This window comes from Oncorhynchus masou, chromosome 24 (assembly GCF_036934945.1).
Source record: "Oncorhynchus masou masou isolate Uvic2021 chromosome 24, UVic_Omas_1.1, whole genome shotgun sequence".
Classification (NCBI taxonomy): domain Eukaryota; kingdom Metazoa; phylum Chordata; class Actinopteri; order Salmoniformes; family Salmonidae; genus Oncorhynchus; species Oncorhynchus masou.
The window spans coordinates 102,670,088-102,684,300 of NC_088235.1; positions in this window are offsets into that span (position 1 = coordinate 102,670,088).

Consider the following 14,213-nt stretch of genomic DNA (forward strand, 5'->3'; position numbering starts at 1 on the left):
CTATCTCTGCACAGTTTCCTAGAGCTATAGGGCTGGGACTGCGGTACCCACTCACTCCTCAGAAATCTCTCTCTCGCTCTATCTCTGCACAGTTTCCTAGAGCTAGGGCTGGGACTGCGGTACCCACTCACTCCTCAGAAATCTCTCTCGCTCTATCTCTGCACAGTTTCCTAGAGCTAGGGCTGGGACTGCGGTACCCACTCACTCCTCAGAAATCTCTCTCTCGCTCTATCTCTGCACAGTTTCCTAGAGCTATAGGGCTGGGACTGCGGTACCCACTCACTCCTCAGAAATCTCTCTCGCTCTATCTCTGCACAGTTTCCTAGAGCTATAGGGCTGGGACTGCGGTACCCACTCACTCCTCAGAAATCTCTCTCTCGCTCTATCTCTGCACAGTTTCCTAGAGCTATAGGGCTGGGACTGCGGTACCCACTCACTCCTCAGAAATCTCTCTCTCGCTCTATCTCTGCACAGTTTCCTAGAGCTAGGGCTGGGACTGCGGTACCCACTCACTCCTCAGAAATCTCTCTCGCTCTATCTCTGCACAGTTTCCTAGAGCTAGGGCTGGGACTGCGGTACCCACTCACTCCTCAGAAATCTCTCTCGCTCTATCTCTGCACAGTTTCCTAGAGCTAGGGCTGGGACTGCGGTACCCACTCACTCCTCAGAAATCTCTCTCTCGCTCTATCTCTGCACAGTTTCCTAGAGCTAGGGCTGGGACTGCGGTACCCACTCACTCCTCAGAAATCTCTCTCGCTCTATCTCTGCACAGTTTCCTAGAGCTAGGGCTGGGACTGCGGTACCCACTCACTCCTCAGAAATCTCTCTCGCTCTATCTCTGCACAGTTTCCTAGAGCTATAGGGCTGGGACTGCGGTACCCACTCACTCCTCAGAAATCTCTCTCTCGCTCTATCTCTGCACAGTTTCCTAGAGCTATAGGGCTGGGACTGCGGTACCCACTCACTCCTCAGAAATCTCTCTCTCGCTCTATCTCTGCACAGTTTCCTAGAGCTAGGGCTGGGACTGCGGTACCCACTCACTCCTCAGAAATCTCTCTCTCGCTCTATCTCTGCACAGTTTCCTAGAGCTAGGGCTGGGACTGCGGTACCCACTCACTCCTCAGAAATCTCTCTCTCGCTCTATCTCTGCACAGTTTCCTAGAGCTATAGGGCTGGGACTGCGGTACCCACTCACTCCTCAGAAATCTCTCTCTCGCTCTATCTCTGCACAGTTTCCTAGAGCTATAGGGCTGGGACTGCGGTACCCACTCACTCCTCAGAAATCTCTCTCTCGCTCTATCTCTGCACAGTTTCCTAGAGCTATAGGGCTGGGACTGCGGTACCCACTCACTCCTCAGAAATCTCTCTCTCGCTCTATCTCTGCACAGTTTCCTAGAGCTAGGGCTGGGACTGCGGTACCCACTCACTCCTCAGAAATCTCTCTCGCTCTATCTCTGCACAGTTTCCTAGAGCTAGGGCTGGGACTGCGGTACCCACTCACTCCTCAGAAATCTCTCTCGCTCTATCTCTGCACAGTTTCCTAGAGCTAGGGCTGGGACTGCGGTACCCACTCACTCCTCAGAAATCTCTCTCGCTCTATCTCTGCACAGTTTCCTAGAGCTATAGGGCTGGGACTGCGGTACCCACTCACTCCTCAGAAATCTCTCTCTCGCTCTATCTCTGCACAGTTTCCTAGAGCTATAGGGCTGGGACTGCGGTACCCACTCACTCCTCAGAAATCTCTCTCTCGCTCTATCTCTGCACAGTTTCCTAGAGCTAGGGCTGGGACTGCGGTACCCACTCACTCCTCAGAAATCTCTCTCGCTCTATCTCTGCACAGTTTCCTAGAGCTAGGGCTGGGACTGCGGTACCCACTCACTCCTCAGAAATCTCTCTCGCTCTATCTCTGCACAGTTTCCTAGAGCTATAGGGCTGGGACTGCGGTACCCACTCACTCCTCAGAAATCTCTCTCGCTCTATCTCTGCACAGTTTCCTAGAGCTAGGGCTGGGACTGCGGTACCCACTCACTCCTCAGAAATCTCTCTCGCTCTATCTCTGCACAGTTTCCTAGAGCTAGGGCTGGGACTGCGGTACCCACTCACTCCTCAGAAATCTCTCTCGCTCTATCTCTGCACAGTTTCCTAGAGCTAGGGCTGGGACTGCGGTACCCACTCACTCCTCAGAAATCTCTCTCGCTCTATCTCTGCACAGTTTCCTAGAGCTAGGGCTGGGACTGCGGTACCCACTCACTCCTCAGAAATCTCTCTCGCTCTATCTCTGCACAGTTTCCTAGAGCTATAGGGCTGGGACTGCGGTACCCACTCACTCCTCAGAAATCTCTCTCGCTCTATCTCTGCACAGTTTCCTAGAGCTAGGGCTGGGACTGCGGTACCCACTCACTCCTCAGAAATCTCTCTCGCTCTATCTCTGCACAGTTTCCTAGAGCTAGGGCTGGGACTGCGGTACCCACTCACTCCTCAGAAATCTCTCTCGCTCTATCTCTGCACAGTTTCCTAGAGCTATAGGGCTGGGACTGCGGTACCCACTCACTCCTCAGAAATCTCTCTCTCGCTCTATCTCTGCACAGTTTCCTAGAGCTATAGGGCTGGGACTGCGGTACCCACTCACTCCTCAGAAATCTCTCTCTCGCTCTATCTCTGCACAGTTTCCTAGAGCTAGGGCTGGGACTGCGGTACCCACTCACTCCTCAGAAATCTCTCTCTCGCTCTATCTCTGCACAGTTTCCTAGAGCTAGGGCTGGGACTGCGGTACCCACTCACTCCTCAGAAATCTCTCTCTCGCTCTATCTCTGCACAGTTTCCTAGAGCTAGGGCTGGGACTGCGGTACCCACTCACTCCTCAGAAATCTCTCTCTCGCTCTATCTCTGCACAGTTTCCTAGAGCTATAGGGCTGGGACTGCGGTACCCACTCACTCCTCAGAAATCTCTCTCTCGCTCTATCTCTGCACAGTTTCCTAGAGCTATAGGGCTGGGACTGCGGTACCCACTCACTCCTCAGAATCTCTCTCTCGCTCTATCTCTGCACAGTTTCCTAGAGCTAGGGCTGGGACTGCGGTACCCACTCACTCCTCAGAAATCTCTCTCGCTCTATCTCTGCACAGTTTCCTAGAGCTAGGGCTGGGACTGCGGTACCCACTCACTCCTCAGAAATCTCTCTCGCTCTATCTCTGCACAGTTTCCTAGAGCTATAGGGCTGGGACTGCGGTACCCACTCACTCCTCAGAAATCTCTCTCGCTCTATCTCTGCACAGTTTCCTAGAGCTAGGGCTGGGACTGCGGTACCCACTCACTCCTCAGAAATCTCTCTCTCGCTCTATCTCTGCACAGTTTCCTAGAGCTAGGGCTGGGACTGCGGTACCCACTCACTCCTCAGAAATCTCTCTCGCTCTATCTCTGCACAGTTTCCTAGAGCTATAGGGCTGGGACTGCGGTACCCACTCACTCCTCAGAAATCTCTCTCTCGCTCTATCTCTGCACAGTTTCCTAGAGCTATAGGGCTGGGACTGCGGTACCCACTCACTCCTCAGAAATCTCTCTCTCGCTCTATCTCTGCACAGTTTCCTAGAGCTAGGGCTGGGACTGCGGTACCCACTCACTCCTCAGAAATCTCTCTCTCGCTCTATCTCTGCACAGTTTCCTAGAGCTAGGGCTGGGACTGCGGTACCCACTCACTCCTCAGAAATCTCTCTCTCGCTCTATCTCTGCACAGTTTCCTAGAGCTATAGGGCTGGGACTGCGGTACCCACTCACTCCTCAGAAATCTCTCTCTCGCTCTATCTCTGCACAGTTTCCTAGAGCTATAGGGCTGGGACTGCGGTACCCACTCACTCCTCAGAAATCTCTCTCTCGCTCTATCTCTGCACAGTTTCCTAGAGCTATAGGGCTGGGACTGCGGTACCCACTCACTCCTCAGAAATCTCTCTCTCGCTCTATCTCTGCACAGTTTCCTAGAGCTAGGGCTGGGACTGCGGTACCCACTCACTCCTCAGAAATCTCTCTCGCTCTATCTCTGCACAGTTTCCTAGAGCTAGGGCTGGGACTGCGGTACCCACTCACTCCTCAGAAATCTCTCTCGCTCTATCTCTGCACAGTTTCCTAGAGCTAGGGCTGGGACTGCGGTACCCACTCACTCCTCAGAAATCTCTCTCGCTCTATCTCTGCACAGTTTCCTAGAGCTATAGGGCTGGGACTGCGGTACCCACTCACTCCTCAGAAATCTCTCTCGCTCTATCTCTGCACAGTTTCCTAGAGCTATAGGGCTGGGACTGCGGTACCCACTCACTCCTCAGAAATCTCTCTCTCACTCTATCTCTGCACAGTTTCCTAGAGCTAGGGCTGGGACTGCGGTACCCACTCACTCCTCAGAAATCTCTCTCGCTCTATCTCTGCACAGTTTCCTAGAGCTAGGGCTGGGACTGCGGTACCCACTCACTCCTCAGAAATCTCTCTCGCTCTATCTCTGCACAGTTTCCTAGAGCTATAGGGCTGGGACTGCGGTACCCACTCACTCCTCAGAAATCTCTCTCTCGCTCTATCTCTGCACAGTTTCCTAGAGCTATAGGGCTGGGACTGCGGTACCCACTCACTCCTCAGAAATCTCTCTCTCGCTCTATCTCTGCACAGTTTCCTAGAGCTAGGGCTGGGACTGCGGTACCCACTCACTCCTCAGAAATCTCTCTCTCGCTCTATCTCTGCACAGTTTCCTAGAGCTAGGGCTGGGACTGCGGTACCCACTCACTCCTCAGAAATCTCTCTCTCGCTCTATCTCTGCACAGTTTCCTAGAGCTATAGGGCTGGGACTGCGGTACCCACTCACTCCTCAGAAATCTCTCTCTCGCTCTATCTCTGCACAGTTTCCTAGAGCTATAGGGCTGGGACTGCGGTACCCACTCACTCCTCAGAAATCTCTCTCTCGCTCTATCTCTGCACAGTTTCCTAGAGCTATAGGGCTGGGACTGCGGTACCCACTCACTCCTCAGAAATCTCTCTCTCGCTCTATCTCTGCACAGTTTCCTAGAGCTATAGGGCTGGGACTGCGGTACCCACTCACTCCTCAGAAATCTCTCTCTCGCTCTATCTCTGCACAGTTTCCTAGAGCTAGGGCTGGGACTGCGGTACCCACTCACTCCTCAGAAATCTCTCTTGCTCTATCTCTGCACAGTTTCCTAGAGCTAGGGCTGGGACTGCGGTACCCACTCACTCCTCAGAAATCTCTCTCTCGCTCTATCTCTGCACAGTTTCCTAGAGCTATGGGGCTGGGACTGCGGAACCCACTCACTCCTCAGAAATCTCTCTCTCGCTCTATCTCTGCACATTTTCCTAGAGCTAGGGCTGGGACTGCGGTACCCACTCACTCCTCAGAAATCTCTCTCTCGCTCTATCTCTGCACAGTTTCCTAGAGCTAGGGCTGGGACTGCACTCCTCAGAAATCTCTCTCTCGCTCTATCTCTGCACAGTTTCCTAGAGCTAGGGCTGGGACTGCGGTACCCACTCACTCCTCAGAAATCTCTCTCGCTCTATCTCTGCACAGTTTCCTAGAGCTAGGGCTGGGACTGCGGTACCCACTCACTCCTCAGAAATCTCTCTCTCTCGCTCTATCTCTGCACAGTTTCCTAGAAGGGCTGGGACTGCGGCGGTACTCTCAGAAATCTCTCTCAGAAATCTCTGCAGCTACTCTCAGAAATCTCTCTCCTATCTCTGCACAGTTTCCTAGAGCTATAGGGCTGGGACTGCGGTACCCACTCACTCCTCAGAAATCTCTCTCTCGCTCTATCTCTGCACAGTTTCCTAGAGCTATAGGGCTGGGACTGCGGTACCCACTCACTCCTCAGAAATCTCTCTCTCGCTCTATCTCTGCACAGTTTCCTAGAGCTAGGGCTGGGACTGCGGTACCCACTCACTCCTCAGAAATCTCTCTCGCTCTATCTCTGCACAGTTTCCTAGAGCTAGGGCTGGGACTGCGGTACCCACTCACTCCTCAGAAATCTCTCTCTCGCTCTATCTCTGCACAGTTTCCTAGAGCTATAGGGCTGGGACTGCGGTACCCACTCACTCCTCAGAAATCTCTCTCTCGCTCTATCTCTGCACAGTTTCCTAGAGCTATAGGGCTGGGACTGCGGTACCCACTCACTCCTCAGAAATCTCTCTCGCTCTATCTCTGCACAGTTTCCTAGAGCTATAGGGCTGGGACTGCGGTACCCACTCACTCCTCAGAAATCTCTCTCGCTCTATCTCTGCACAGTTTCCTAGAGCTATAGGGCTGGGACTGCGGTACCCACTCACTCCTCAGAAATCTCTCTCGCTCTATCTCTGCACAGTTTCCTAGAGCTAGGGCTGGGACTGCGGTACCCACTCACTCCTCAGAAATCTCTCTCGCTCTATCTCTAAACAGTTTCCTAGAGCTAGGGCTGGGACTGCGGTACCCACTCACTCCTCAGAAATCTCTCTCGCTCTATCTCTGCACAGTTTCCTAGAGCTAGGGCTGGGACTGCGGTACCCACTCACTCCTCAGAAATCTCTCTCGCTCTATCTCTGCACAGTTTCCTAGAGCTAGGGCTGGGACTGCGGTACCCACTCACTCCTCAGAAATCTCTCTCTTGCTCTATCTCTGCACAGTTTCCTAGAGCTCTAGGGCTGGGACTGCGGTACCCACTCACTCCTCAGAAATCTCTCTCTCGCTCTATCTCTGCACAGTTTCCTAGAGCTATAGGGCTGGGACTGCGGTACCCACTCACTCCTCAGAAATCTCTCTCTCGCTCTATCTCTGCACAGTTTCCTAGAGCTATAGGGCTGGGACTGCGGTACCCACTCACTCCTCAGAAATCTCTCTCTCGCTCTATCTCTGCAGTTTCCTAGAGCTATAGGGCTGGGACTGCGGTACCCACTCACTCCTCAGAAATCTCTCTCGCTCTATCTCTGCACAGTTTCCTAGAGCTAGGGCTGGGACTGCGGTACCCACTCACTCCTCAGAAATCTCTCTCGCTCTATCTCTGCACAGTTTCCTAGAGCTAGGGCTGGGACTGCGGTACCCACTCACTCCTCAGAAATCTCTCTCGCTCTATCTCTGCACAGTTTCCTAGAGCTAGGGCTGGGACTGCGGTACCCACTCACTCCTCAGAAATCTCTCTCGCTCTATCTCTGCACAGTTTCCTAGAGCTAGGGCTGGGACTGCGGTACCCACTCACTCCTCAGAAATCTCTCTCGCTCTATCTCTGCACAGTTTCCTAGAGCTAGGGCTGGGACTGCGGTACCCACTCACTCCTCAGAAATCTCTCTCGCTCTATCTCTGCACAGTTTCCTAGAGCTAGGGCTGGGACTGCGGTACCCACTCACTCCTCAGAAATCTCTCTCGCTCTATCTCTGCACAGTTTCCTAGAGCTAGGGCTGGGACTGCGGTACCCACTCACTCCTCAGAAATCTCTCTCGCTCTATCTCTGCACAGTTTCCTAGAGCTATAGGGCTGGGACTGCGGTACCCACTCACTCCTCAGAAATCTCTCTCTCGCTCTATCTCTGCACAGTTTCCTAGAGCTATAGGGCTGGGACTGCGGTACCCACTCACTCCTCAGAAATCTCTCTCTCGCTCTATCTCTGCACAGTTTCCTAGAGCTAGGGCTGGGACTGCGGTACCCACTCACTCCTCAGAAATCTCTCTCTCGCTCTATCTCTGCACAGTTTCCTAGAGCTAGGGCTGGGACTGCGGTACCCACTCACTCCTCAGAAATCTCTCTCTCGCTCTATCTCTGCACAGTTTCCTAGAGCTATAGGGCTGGGACTGCGGTACCCACTCACTCCTCAGAAATCTCTCTCGCTCTATCTCTGCACAGTTTCCTAGAGCTATAGGGCTGGGACTGCGGTACCCACTCACTCCTCAGAAATCTCTCTCTCGCTCTATCTCTGCACAGTTTCCTAGAGCTAGGGCTGGGACTGCGGTACCCACTCACTCCTCAGAAATCTCTCTCTCGCTCTATCTCTGCACAGTTTCCTAGAGCTAGGGCTGGGACTGCGGTACCCACTCACTCCTCAGAAATCTCTCTCGCTCTATCTCTGCACAGTTTCCTAGAGCTAGGGCTGGGACTGCGGTACCCACTCACTCCTCAGAAATCTCTCTCGCTCTATCTCTGCACAGTTTCCTAGAGCTAGGGCTGGGACTGCGGTACCCACTCACTCCTCAGAAATCTCTCTCGCTCTATCTCTGCACAGTTTCCTAGAGCTAGGGCTGGGACTGCGGTACCCACTCACTCCTCAGAAATCTCTCTCGCTCTATCTCTGCACAGTTTCCTAGAGCTAGGGCTGGGACTGCGGTACCCACTCACTCCTCAGAATCTCTCTCTCGCTCAATCTCTGCACAGTTTCCTAGAGCTAGGGCTGGGACTGCGGTACCCACTCACTCCTCAGAAATCTCTCTCGCTCTATCTCTGCACAGTTTCCTAGAGCTATAGGGCTGGGACTGCGGTACCCACTCACTCCTCAGAAATCTCTCTCTCGCTCTATCTCTGCACAGTTTCCTAGAGCTATAGGGCTGGGACTGCGGTACCCACTCACTCCTCAGAAATCTCTCTCGCTCTATCTCTGCACAGTTTCCTAGAGCTAGGGCTGGGACTGCGGTACCCACTCACTCCTCAGAAATCTCTCTCTCGCTCTATCTCTGCACAGTTTCCTAGAGCTAGGGCTGGGACTGCGGTACCCACTCACTCCTCAGAAATCTCTCTCGCTCTATCTCTGCACAGTTTCCTAGAGCTATAGGGCTGGGACTGCGGTACCCACTCACTCCTCAGAAATCTCTCTCTCTCTATCTCTGCACAGTTTCCTAGAGCTATAGGGCTGGGACTGCGGTACCCACTCACTCCTCAGAAATCTCTCTCGCTCTATCTCTGCACAGTTTCCTAGAGCTAGGGCTGGGACTGCGGTACCCACTCACTCCTCAGAAATCTCTCTCTCGCTCTATCTCTGCACAGTTTCCAAGAGCTATAGGGCTGGGACTGCGGTACCCACTCACTCCTCAGAAATCTCTCTCGCTCTATCTCTGCACAGTTTCCTAGAGCTTAGGGCTGGGACTGCGGTACCCACTCACTCCTCAGAAATCTCTCTCGCTCTATCTCTGCACAGTTTCCTAGAGCTAGGGCTGGGACTGCGGTACCCACTCACTCCTCAGAAATCTCTCTCGCTCTATCTCTGCACAGTTTCCTAGAGCTAGGGCTGGGACTGCGGTACCCACTCACTCCTCAGAAATCTCTCTCGCTCTATCTCTGCACAGTTTCCTAGAGCTAGGGCTGGGACTGCGGTACCCACTCACTCCTCAGAAATCTCTCTCGCTCTATCTCTGCACAGTTTCCTAGAGCTAGGGCTGGGACTGCGGTACCCACTCACTCCTCAGAAATCTCTCTCGCTCTATCTCTGCACAGTTTCCTAGAGCTAGGGCTGGGACTGCGGTACCCACTCACTCCTCAGAAATCTCTCTCTCGCTCAATCTCTGCACAGTTTCCTAGAGCTAGGGCTGGGACTGCGGTACCCACTCACTCCTCAGAAATCTCTCTCGCTCTATCTCTGCACAGTTTCCTAGAGCTATAGGGCTGGGACTGCGGTACCCACTCACTCCTCAGAAATCTCTCTCTTGCTCTATCTCTGCACAGTTTCCTAGAGCTATAGGGCTGGGACTGCGGTACCCACTCACTCCTCAGAAATCTCTCTCGCTCTATCTCTGCACAGTTTCCTAGAGCTAGGGCTGGGACTGCGGTACCCACTCACTCCTCAGAAATCTCTCTCTCGCTCTATCTCTGCACAGTTTCCTAGAGCTAGGGCTGGGACTGCGGTACCCACTCACTCCTCAGAAATCTCTCTCGCTCTATCTCTGCACAGTTTCCTAGAGCTATAGGGCTGGGACTGCGGTACCCACTCACTCCTCAGAAATCTCTCTCTCTCTATCTCTGCACAGTTTCCTAGAGCTATAGGGCTGGGACTGCGGTACCCACTCACTCCTCAGAAATCTCTCTCGCTCTATCTCTGCACAGTTTCCTAGAGCTAGGGCTGGGACTGCGGTACCCACTCACTCCTCAGAAATCTCTCTCTCGCTCTATCTCTGCACAGTTTCCTAGAGCTAGGGCTGGGACTGCGGTACCCACTCACTCCTCAGAAATCTCTCGCTCTATCTCTGCACAGTTTCCTAGAGCTATAGGGCTGGGACTGCGGTACCCACTCACTCCTCAGAAATCTCTCTCGCTCTATCTCTGCACAGTTTCCTAGAGCTAGGGCTGGGACTGCGGTACCCACTCATCTCCTCAGAAATCTCTCTCTCGCTCTATCTCTGCACAGTTTCCTAGAGCTATAGGGCTGGGACTGCGGTACCCACTCACTCCTCAGAAATCTCTCTCGCTCTATCTCTGCACAGTTTCCTAGAGCTATAGGGCTGGGACTGCGGTACCCACTCACTCCTCAGAAATCTCTCTCGCTCTATCTCTGCACAGTTTCCTAGAGCTATAGGGCTGGGACTGCGGTACCCACTCACTCCTCAGAAATCTCTCTCGCTCTATCTCTGCACAGTTTCCTAGAGCTAGGGCTGGGACTGCGGTACCCACTCACTCCTCAGAAATCTCTCTCGCTCTATCTCTGCACAGTTTCCTAGAGCTATAGGGCTGGGACTGCGGTACCCACTCACTCCTCAGAAATCTCTCTCTCGCTCTATCTCTGCACAGTTTCCTAGAGCTATAGGGCTGGGACTGCGGTACCCACTCACTCCTCAGAAATCTCTCTCGCTCTATCTCTGCACAGTTTCCTAGAGCTATAGGGCTGGGACTGCGGTACCCACTCACTCCTCAGAAATCTCTCTCGCTCTATCTCTGCACAGTTTCCTAGAGCTATAGGGCTGGGACTGCGGTACCCACTCACTCCTCAGAAATCTCTCTCGCTCTATCTCTGCACAGTTTCCTAGAGCTAGGGCTGGGACTGCGGTACCCACTCACTCCTCAGAAATCTCTCTCGCTCTATCTCTGCACAGTTTCCTAGAGCTAGGGCTGGGACTGCGGTACCCACTCCTCCTACCCACTCACTCCTCAGAAATCTCTCTCGCTCTATCTCTGCACAGTTTCCTAGAGCTAGGGCTGGGACTGCGGTACCCACTCACTCCTCAGAAATCTCTCGCTCTATCTCTGCACAGTTTCCTAGAGCTATAGGGCTGGGACTGCGGTACCCACTCACTCCTCAGAAATCTCTCTCGCTCTATCTCTGCACAGTTTCCTAGAGCTAGGGCTGGGACTGCGGTACCCACTCACTCCTCAGAAATCTCTCTCGCTCTATCTCTGCACAGTTTCCTAGAGCTAGGGCTGGGACTGCGGTACCCACTCACTCCTCAGAAATCTCTCTCGCTCTATCTCTGCACAGTTTCCTAGAGCTAGGGCTGGGACTGCGGTACCCACTCACTCCTCAGAAATCTCTCTCGCTCTATCTCTGCACAGTTTCCTAGAGCTATAGGGCTGGGACTAGAGCTATAGGGTACCCACTCACTCCTCAGAAATCTCTCTCGCTCTATCTCTGCACAGTTTCCTAGAGCTATAGGGCTGGGACTGCGGTACCCACTCACTCCTCAGAAATCTCTCTCGCTCTATCTCTGCACAGTTTCCTAGAGCTAGGGCTGGGACTGCGGTACCCACTCACTCCTCAGAAATCTCTCTCTCGCTCTATCTCTGCACAGTTTCCTAGAGCTAGGGCTGGGACTGCGGTACCCACTCACTCCTCAGAAATCTCTCTCGCTCTATCTCTGCACAGTTTCCTAGAGCTATAGGGCTGGGACTGCGGTACCCACTCACTCCTCAGAAATCTCTCTCTCGCTCTATCTCTGCACAGTTTCCTAGAGCTATAGGGCTGGGACTGCGGTACCCACTCACTCCTCAGAAATCTCTCTCGCTCTATCTCTGCACAGTTTCCTAGAGCTAGGGCTGGGACTGCGGTACCCACTCACTCCTCAGAAATCTCTCTCTCGCTCTATCTCTGCACAGTTTCCTAGAGCTATAGGGCTGGGACTGCGGTACCCACTCACTCCTCAGAAATCTCTCTCGCTCTATCTCTGCACAGTTTCCTAGAGCTATAGGGCTGGGACTGCGGTACCCACTCACTCCTCAGAAATCTCTCTCGCTCTATCTCTGCACAGTTTCCTAGAGCTATAGGGCTGGGACTGCGGTACCCACTCACTCCTCAGAAATCTCTCTCGCTCTATCTCTGCACAGTTTCCTAGAGCTATAGGGCTGGGACTGCGGTACCCACTCACTCCTCAGAAATCTCTCGCTCTATCTCTGCACAGTTTCCTAGAGCTATAGGGCTGGGACTGCGGTACCCACTCACTCCTCAGAAATCTCTCTCGCTCTATCTCTGCACAGTTTCCTAGAGCTAGGGCTGGGACTGCGGTACCCACTCACTCCTCAGAAATCTCTCTCTCGCTCTATCTCTGCACAGTTTCCTAGAGCTAGGGCTGGGACTGCGGTACCCACTCACTCCTCAGAAATCTCTCTCGCTCTATCTCTGCACAGTTTCCTAGAGCTATAGGGCTGGGACTGCGGTACCCACTCACTCCTCAGAAATCTCTCTCGCTCTATCTCTGCACAGTTTCCTAGAGCTATAGGGCTGGGACTGCGGTACCCACTCACTCCTCAGAAATCTCTCTCGCTCTATCTCTGCACAGTTTCCTAGAGCTAGGGCTGGGACTGCGGTACCTCACTCACTCCTCAGAAACCTCACTCTCTCTCGCTCTATCTCTGCACAGTTTCCTAGAGCTAGGGCTGGGACTGCGGTACCCACTCACTCCTCAGAAATCTCTCTCGCTCTATCTCTGCACAGTTTCCTAGAGCTATAGGGCTGGGACTGCGGTACCCACTCCTCCTCAGAAATCTCTCTCGCTCTATCTCTGCACAGTTTCCTAGAGCTAGGGCTGGGACTGCGGTACCCACTCACTCCTCAGAAATCTCTCTCGCTCTATCTCTGCACAGTTTCCTAGAGCTAGGGCTGGGACTGCGGTACCCACTCCTCCTCAGAAATCTCTCTCGCTCTATCTCTGCACAGTTTCCTAGAGCTAGGGCTGGGACTGCGGTACCCACTCACTCCTCAGAAATCTCTCTCGCTCTATCTCTGCACAGTTTCCTAGAGCTATAGGGCTGGGACTGCGGTACCCACTCACTCCTCAGAAATCTCTCTCGCTCTATCTCTGCACAGTTTCCTAGAGCTATAGGGCTGGGACTGCGGTACCCACTCACTCCTCAGAAATCTCTCTCGCTCTATCTCTGCACAGTTTCCTAGAGCTAGGGCTGGGACTGCGGTACCCACTCACTCCTCAGAAAGTTTCTCTAGGGCTGGGACTCGCTCTATCTCTGCACAGTTTCCTAGAGCTAGGGCTGGGACTGCGGTACCCACTCACTCCTCAGAAATCTCTCTCGCTCTATCTCTGCACAGTTTCCTAGAGCTATAGGGCTGGGACTGTACCTCACTCCTCGGTACCCACTCACTCCTCAGAAATCTCTCTCGCTCTATCTCTGCACAGTTTCCTAGAGCTATAGGGCTGGGACTGCGGTACCCACTCACTCCTCAGAAATCTCTCTCTCGCTCTATCTCTGCACAGTTTCCTAGAGCTAGGGCTGGGACTGCGGTACCCACTCACTCCTCAGAAATCTCTCTCGCTCTATCTCCACAGTTTCCTAGAGCTAGGGCCTCAGAAATCTCTCTCTCGCTCTATCTCTGCACAGTTTCCTAGAGCTAGGGCTGGGACTGCGGTACCCACTCACTCCTCAGAAGTCTCTCTCGCTCTATCTCTGCACAGTTTCCGCTGGGACCCCACGGTACCCTCCTCCCTCAAGGAAATCTCTCTCTCGCTCTATCTCTGCACAGTTTCCTAGAGCTAGGGCTGGGACTGCGGTACCCACTCACTCCTCAGAAATCTCTCTCGCTCTATCTCTGCACAGTTTCCTAGAGCTAGGGCTGGGACTGCGGTACCCACTCACTCCTCAGAAATCTCTCTCGCTCTATCTCTGCACAGTTTCCTAGAGCTATAGGGCTGGGACTCGGTACCCACTCACTCCTCAGGAAATCTCTCTCGCTCTATCTCTGCACAGTTTCCTAGAGCTAGGGCTGGGACTACGGTACCCACTCACTCCTCAGAAATCTCTCTATCTCGCTCTATCTCTGCACAGTTTCCTAGAGCTATAGGGCTGGGA